Below are 8,893 nucleotides of genomic sequence, written 5' to 3' on the forward strand. Positions count from 1 at the left end.
CTCTGCATTTCTGTTTGGCACCAGTAAACAGAGGCCAAGTTAGCAACACCATGAGACTTGGGGAGGTAGTTGGGTGATGATGGCTAGTGAGGTCACACTGAGCATACTCAAGAATAAACTCAACCCTAAGGGTCTGGTAGGGGCCCCCATTGTGAAGGGGTTGATGGATAGATAGGCTTCTGGAGACCACCTGAAAGATTGGTTCATTTCAGTATCTGAGACTCCCTCACTCAGACATTCAGCTTACAACACAAAGAGATGGATGGACCCTCATCCCCCACTACCATTCAGACAGATGGAAGCCATGCGTAACAACAGCCAAGCAGACTGATTTCAGACAGACAAGTAAGGAGATCCCCAGATGGGTAAGCAGATAGAATTCCAACCTGGAGAGGCAGGCCATTCCCCTTGACAGCCAGAGCTTCAGAGGGATAGTCCATTCCCTGGGTAGACCTCCAGTCAGGGAGAGCGACACACCAACAGTCTTAACAGACCACCCCGTGCAAAAGACATCACCAGACAGACAGACCCTCTCCTCCGGCTAGGTTGCTAGACAGACACCAGACAGACAGACCCTTGGCTGGACAGACTCCCAGGCAGCCATAAACAGATCCCCAGCTGAACAGACACAGATGTCCTCTGAGTTAGACAGGCCTTCAGCTACATAGACCTACCATGTGGGCAGACAGACTGATAGGCCTAATCACATGGACTCCCAGGTAGCCAAATGTACTTCAGTCAGACAGATACCAGCCACACAGACCTTTGACTGCACACACTTCACCTAGCCAGGCAGACTTCCAACTAGGCAGACAAGTGGACAGACTTTACCAGCTCACCAACTATACAGAATCCGTATTTTGGCAGACAAATCGATATATCTCCTGCTGGGAAGACAGCCAGGTGGACTCCCAGGTGATCAGCTGGTCAGATAAGCAGATAGAAAAAGCAACAGGAGTCAGATGGACCCCTCCCCACTACACAGACCATCTGCCAGTGGGACATACACTGCAAATCCTTCAGGTAGTTGGACTCCCTGCTAGCCAGATGGGCTCCTAGCCCTCAGATACATAGGATCCCTTTGGTTGGATGGACCCCTAGTTGGACAGATAAGATTCTCAGCCACAGTGAGACACCATCCTCAACCAGAGAAATAGATGGATCCCAAAGCACCTGGCCAGCTATATCCCAAGTTAGATGAAGAGACCCCAGAACCAGACGAACAGGTAGACTCCCATCTGGACAGATGAAAGGATGCCAACAAGTCAGACCCCTAGCTGTTCGCACAGGCTGCTAGCCACACAAGCCCCAGCCCTTGAGCTGGACAGCAGATGCACACAGATCACCAGCACGGCAAACAAATCTGCAGTCAGCAAGACAGCGCACTAGCCTTATAGATGTACTCACCTCAGACTGATAGACTGGTGAACCTCCAAGTAGACTCAGCTGGAAAAACAAACCCCAGACAGACCGACTGCCAGCTTGAAAAGATCCTTGCACAAACCCATAGCACAGACATGCAGACCTCCAGCCAGAAAGACAGCAGACACTGGGTGAGCCATACAAAGCTCTAGCTGGACAGACAAATGGGTTATCCAGCCAGATATATAAAACTGTCAAACCAGACAGAACACACGGTAGAAAAAAAGATGAGTAAATTTACACCTGATGCTCCAAAACCCTGATCCTGCTCTGTGAGCCCCTTTCCTGACATGATCTTCCTTCTGGCAGTGTCTGTCCAACAATGTTAGGTTTATCTAGATGGATGGCCAGCTATTCCTCCCTAATGCACCATGTGCCCCAAGCTGTTGGAAGGCTACCCTGTGTCTGTGATGAGCACGGACCACCACCTTCCACCTGCCTAACCATGCCACATCCCTCACACAATAACTATGAGAATTCAGTGAAAGATAATGTAAAGAGCCTAGCCTCTGTTCAAAAAATGTTCAACCATAATTAAGTCCAGGCCCCTGCATTCACTATAGGCAATGAGACAAGTCATTTGCCCTTTGAGTGTTGGTGGAAGGAGCATGAAATTTGCCTTCCTTCACCGCAGCAGTGCTTGTTGAGAGTGACTCAGCTTTTCAAGTGTGTATAGGCTATGCACAAGAAGCAGTTCAACCAGCAGAAACTGTGAACTGCGGAGAAACGAGGGAGTCCCTAGCTTAATGGGCCACAGGAGAAAATTGGAGCTAATCTTGATTTAGATAGGCAGAAAGGAGGCCCTGGAACTGCTAAAGTAAAGAAGGCTAAAGGTGGTGTTTAGAGTGTAAACCAACCTCAAAGCCAGAAACATTGTCATTGTGCTCTGGAGACCAGAAGGGGATAAACGTAGTGTCTCAGGGGAGAGGGGGCCTATGGCAGAAGGAAGAGGTGTCTTTCCATCATTTGATTGTTTCTTTAAGCTGGGCTATATCATAGTGATGAATAGCTTGGAGTCAGTCACTTACTAGTGTGATCTTGAGCAAGCTTCTTAATTCCTCAGTGCTTCAGTTTTCCAGTCTATAAAATGAGGACTGTAAAATTATATTTATCATATTGCTGCTACATATATAACTGTGTGTCTCACCCTTCCTCACTGTGTGCACTGTTTATTGAACCCACGGTAGGTAAGGCACGGACTAAGAGGCTGGAAGAAAACTCAAGGAGTTCTACGAACTGCAAATACGTTTATTCTCCCTGACTGGCACAGCAACTGTAGCAGCAGACGTGCTATATTCTCTCCCCTCGTGGTTGACCCAGTGGACACAGCCATAATGCATCTTCACCACCATAATGCAGCCAGAAGGGCTTTTTCAGGTGGATCTTACATATGCTTACAGAACAAAGTAGCTCGTGGCCAAGAGAGTACCCCACATGTTCCTCACAATGATGCGCACACACAGTGCGGTTAGTGATCTCAGCTGTTCTGTAATCATTATTTACAAAATAATGGGGTGAGAAAGCCTGGCCATGCCATCTTGGCTACTTTGCTCCTACACTGTGAATCTAGATTTTTACAATAGACACAGAAAATTTTTTAAGAAAAAAAAATTTCTTAAATTTTTTTTGATTATCCCTAGAATCAAACAGAATTCCATATAGTTGAGATGATAATATCAAAAGCTCTACTTGAGTCATGGGAATTCCCTGGTGGTCCAGTGGTTAGAATTCCACTGCAGGGGGGCACTGATTTGATCACTAGTCAGGAAACTATGATCCTCAAAAACAAAAACAAAACCAAAAACATGTACCTAAAACAAAAATAAACGAAAGTAAATTTAATTATATATTCTCCTGCTTAACATCTAGTGGCTCTAGTCTTCAATAACTGTTGCATTCTAAATCAGTGGGCAGAAAAATCATTTATTCAAGATAGGTTATTGATATAATTAAGTAGTTGTGGGGATAGAGCAAATTAGCCAAGATGGCAGGTCAGGCTCTCTCACCCCACACCCTCCCTCTCCTGTTAATAATGATTATGTAACAGCTGAGACCACTTAGAACATTGTGCTTGTGCTTGAGGAGGTACTTGGCCAAGGGCTACTTTTGTTCTGTAAGCATATTTAAGTTCTACCTGGAAAGCCCTGGAGATTGTGAGTTGTGTTGTGTCTGCTGCTACTGAAACGGGAATCTGAGCTCTTGTTCATGAAGCCGAAGTATGGACTGGAGGAACACATAAACACTCATGGTAGCAAGTGAATACGATTTATTAGAGAGGAGGAAAGTATAAAGCTCTGAGCTTTTTACTCTGAGAGGTGTAAAGAGTCCCCCAAAAAGTGGGGATTACAGCAGTTTTGTATCTTTACCAGTATTAATCTCTTCCTTTTTCAGTTGGCTCCTGTTCTTAAATCATGTTATTTCTAACCAATCAGTTTAAAGGTCAAGATACTTAACATCTTTATTGCTTCTCTCCTCACCCTTTTTCTTGCCTCCTGGCCATTTTGCTGGATCAGATGTATGGGTTTAAGATTAATGATCACAGTTGTTTTCCCCTCAAGCATATGGAATAGAAGCTAATTACTGCCTTTCCCTGGATCTGAGTGCTGATAATTTATCAGACCAAAGACACATTCCAGGAATTCTAGACAAAGGATATAGTTTTATGCTAATGGAGTGAGATGTTTACTGAAAATAAGACGGAGGTCTCAGTGTTCTATACTGACTGCCTAGCAATGTCTACTTCACTGGGGCTGTTGTCCAGCCCAGAGAGAATAAACTTGTCTGCAGTTCTACAGCTCTTTGAGTCTTCTTCCAGCTTCCCCACTTGTGCTTGCCTATTTTGAACTGTGGTGTTGGAGAAGACTCTTGAGAGTCCCTTGGACTGCAAGGAGATCCAACCAGTCCATTCTGAAGGAGATCAGCCCTGGGATTTCTTTGGAAGGAATGATGCTAAAGCTGAAACTCCAGTACTTTGGCCATCTCATGCGAAGAGCTGACTCATTGGAAAAGACTCTGATGCTGGGAGGGATTGGGGGCAGGAGGAAAAGGGGCTGACAGAGGATGAGATGGCTGGATGGCATCACGGACTCAATGGACGTGAGTCTGAGTGAACTCTGGGGGTTGGTGATGGACAGGGAGGCCTGGTGTGCTGCGATTCATGGGGTCACAAAGAGTTGGACATGACTGAGTGACTGAACTGAACTGAACTGAACCCTGGGTTCAGCGAACAGTTAGATACAGCAAGACAATTGGAGCAGAGTGAGCAGGGTGCAGTGAGCCATTTAGGAAAAACAAGATTGAGCCATATGCTTCACGGCAAGATAAATTCCAAATGCATCAAAGGTTTAAGTGTAAAATATTAACCCATAAAAATCTTAGAATAAATTATGGGAAGATTTCTTTTAAATTTTGGACTGCACACTCCTTGCTAGCTATGGAAATGTAAATCAGAAGCCCAGAAATACTGATAAATTTTAATGCAGGTTTCAACCTCACAAAAATTACCATAAGCATAGTCAGAAAATTAATGACAAACTTGAAAAAAATTACATATGAGATCAAACGGCTGAATTTCTGAGCTGTAAAACGTTTCTATGAATCAGTAAATAAAGCCCCCAGACTCAAAAATGTGCAGAGATTCCCTATTTCATGTGTAATAAAAACCATGAAAATTAGAATTATACTGAGATCACTGTCTTCACTTATGTTAGCAAAGGTCAAAAAGTTTAATGAAGTATGTAGACTAAGATGTGAGAAAACAGATGTTCTCATACAAGGCCAGAAAGTGTATAAATTCATACAGCCTCTATGGAGAGCACTGTAACAATAGCTATTAAAATTTAAAATGCACATGCAATTTGAACCAGAAATTTCATTTCTAGGCATTTATCTTACGTAGGTAGTCACAGAATTCCACAATGACTGTTACACCATGTTATTCACTGTAGTAGTAGACTAGAAGACTAGAAACATTTGTTCTCCCTGGGATCGTGGTTAAATAAACGCTGTGATGGAATTTTATGCAGCTATTTGAAAAAGGGAGTGAAAGCACCTCTATGCCCTGGTGTGTTGGAATCTCCAAATTACATTGTAAAATGGAAAAAAAAAAAAAGAGCATGTGATTTAATTTATATTAAAAAGAGGAAAAGTATTTTTATATGAACATGAACATGTATAGATATGTTTTTATGGCTACAGTTACTATATGCCCAAGAAAATAAAGTCTGTCACTGTTTCCATTTTTTCCCCCCATCTATTTGCCTTGAAGTGATGCGACCAGATGCCATGATGTTAGTGTTTTGTATGTTCCATTTCAAAGCAGCTTTTTCACTCTCCTCTTTCACCTTCATCAAGACGCTCTTTAGTTCCTCTTTGCTTTCTGCCATTAAGGTGGTATTATCTGCATATCTGAGGTTGTTGGTATTTCCCCTGGAGTCTCATTCCACGCGATCCAGCACAGCATTTTGCATGATGTATTCTGCATTTAAGTTAAATAAGCAGGGTGACAATACACAGCCTTGACATACTCATTTCCCAATTTTGAACCATTGTCTATTCCTAATAAGGTTGGTGCAAACATAATTGTGGTTTCGGACTGTGAATTTTAAATCATTATAACTAGGCTCAAACACATCTTTATTAGTCAAAGGAGGAACCATTACAATCCACATATTTTTGCCAATGAGAAATAAGTTTATTCCTGTAGTGTAAAAATCCATGTTTCAAGATTCAGTGAACTCTTGGAAAGCATTTTCTGCTTCCTGCTGGTTGTTGAAATGTTTTCCCTGCAAAAAGTTGTTGAGATGCTTGAAGAAGTGGTAGTCAGTTGATGAGAGGTCAAGTGAATATGGTGGATAAGGCAAAACTTTGTGGTCGAATTCATTCAACTTTTGAAGCATTGGTTGTGTGATGTGCTATTGGACAGTGTCATGGAGAAGAACTGGACCCACTCTGTTGACCAATGGTGGATGCAGTGTTGCAGCTTTCGGTGCATCTCATCGATTTGCTGAGCTTACCTCTCAGATGTAATGGTTTCATCAGGCAGGATTAAGAAAGCTGTATTGGATCAGACCAGTAGCAGACCACCAAACAGTGACCAGAACCTTTTTTTGGTGCAAGTTTGGCTTTGGGAAGTGCTATGGAGCTTCTTCTCAGTCTAACCACTCACTGAGCTGGTGGTCACCGATTGGTGTATACAATCCACTTTTCGTAGAATGTCACAATCCAATCGAGACATGGTTCATTGTTCAAAACGATAATTTTTTTCACCCACTTATTGAGCTTTTTCACCTTTCCCATTTGCTTCAAATGCTGAACAGCCATAGAATGGTGGACATTGAGTTCTTTGGCAACTTCTTGTGTAATTTTAAGGTGATCAACCTTGATGATTTCTCTCAGCTCATCATTGTCAACTTCCAATAGCTGGCCACTATGCTCCTCACCTTCAAAAGTCTCACTTCCTTTGCAAAACTTCTTGAACCACCACTGCTCTGTACGTTCATTAGCAGTTCCTAGGCCAAGTGTGTTGTTGATGTTGAGAGGTATCTCTGCTGCTTTGTGACCCATGTTGAACTTGAAAAAGAAAATCACTTGAATTTGCTTTTTGTCTAATATCATTTCCATGGTCCAAAATTTATATAAAAGAAACAGCAAAAAGTAAGTCATTAGCAAGAAAATATAGAGAGAAGTGTGCATTAAAATGATGTATAACATAGATACATTTATATAAGAATTATAAGGATGTATTCCAATGTCAAATTGCAAATTTCAACAACTGAAAAACCAAAATTACTTTTGCACCAAACTAATAGCTTCCCAATTTTTAGTAAAATATGATGCTTTGTCTCAAATGTGCCTTAAGTCTTTCCATGTTAGTGATTGCCTCAGGTTGACACACAGCCCTCCTCTTATTGAGAACTTTCTCAGCATTGAGAGAGCTATCCTTTGTGGGCCTCTTCCTTTCCTGAATATCTTTGCTGAGTCTGAGTGGAATATTGCTCCTCCTTCCCAAAATGTCTAATTCCTAGCTCTGGGAACCTATGAAGCTGACATTTTTGGGAAAAGGATCTTTGCTAGTATAATTAAGTTAAGCACCCTGAGATCATCCTGGATTTAGGATTGGCTGATGTTCTTATAAAAGAAAGGAGATTTGTGACAGAGAGACAGAGAGAAGGTCATTGAAGATGGAGGCAGAGATTGAACTGATGCATCTACAAGCTGAGCGACACCAAAGAAAACCACTAGGAGCTGGCGGAGAGACCTGGAGTGGATTTTCCCATGGAGCCTCCAGAAGAAACCAGCCTTGCGAACCCCTCTGTTTAAAACCTTTGGATCCCAGACCTGTTGATTTAAACCACCAGTTTATGATCATTTGTTATGGCAGCCACCAGAAACTCAAATACTGGGTGTACCAAGAATGTGAGCCTGGACCGTTCTTTCCCCAGGCCATCCTCAGAGTTGTGTTTGCAGCAGGAAATTTTCAGAGGGGCGACGGCTCCCTCTGGAATGTTCCCTGCACTCAGTGTTCCTCAGCTGTGATTCCGCCCTTTGTGTGAGTGGCACCTGTCTCTCACACATCCCTCTCCAGTGGGATGTCATGGCAGGACATGCAAGAATGATGGGTGTCCCGTGGTCGCTGACTCAGCAATCTCGTGCCTTCTGCCAGCACCAGTGAAACAGGGACAAGCTGTGGTCCGTGTTTAAGTAGGGTGGTATCAGGTGACACCTCCTCCGCTCTCCCCTCGGTGAAGCCTCTTTCCTTTCTGAGTTCCACATCTGACTTTACTCCTCCTCTATGTATTGTATTTGTTATTGGTTTAGATTGTGATGTCTCTGGGAAAATATAAGGCCCTATCTGTGGCCATATGTTTTATTTAAAAAATTTTTTTAAGTTAATTAATTTATTTTAATTGGAGGCTAATTACTTTACAATGTTGTGGTGGTTTTTGCCATGCATTGACATGAAACAGCCATGGGTGTACCTGCGTCTCCCCATCCTGAACCCCCCTCCCACCTCCCTCCCCATCCCATCCCTCAGGGTCATCCCAGTGCACCAGCCCTGAGCACCCTGTCTCATGCATCGAACCTGGACTGGTGATCTAGTTCACATATGTAACATACATGTTTCAATGCTATTCTCTTAGGTCATCCCACCCTCACCTTCTTCCAGAGTCCAAAAGTCTGTTCTTTACATCTGTGTCTCTTTTGCTGTCTTACATATAGGGTCATCATTATCATCTTTCTAAATCCCATATATATGCATTAATATACTGTATTGGTGTTTTTCTTTCTGATTTACTTCACTCTGTATAATAGGCTCCATCCTATTACTATCCTACATACTATACTATACTACATCCTGTTCTACTCTGTATAATAGTTTCATCCACCTCTTTAGAACTGATTCAAATGCATTATTTTCAATAGCTGAGTAATATTTCATTGTGTATATGTACCACAGCTTTCTTATCCA

This window comes from Ovis canadensis, chromosome 2 (assembly GCF_042477335.2).
Source record: "Ovis canadensis isolate MfBH-ARS-UI-01 breed Bighorn chromosome 2, ARS-UI_OviCan_v2, whole genome shotgun sequence".
NCBI classification, from domain to species: domain Eukaryota; kingdom Metazoa; phylum Chordata; class Mammalia; order Artiodactyla; family Bovidae; genus Ovis; species Ovis canadensis.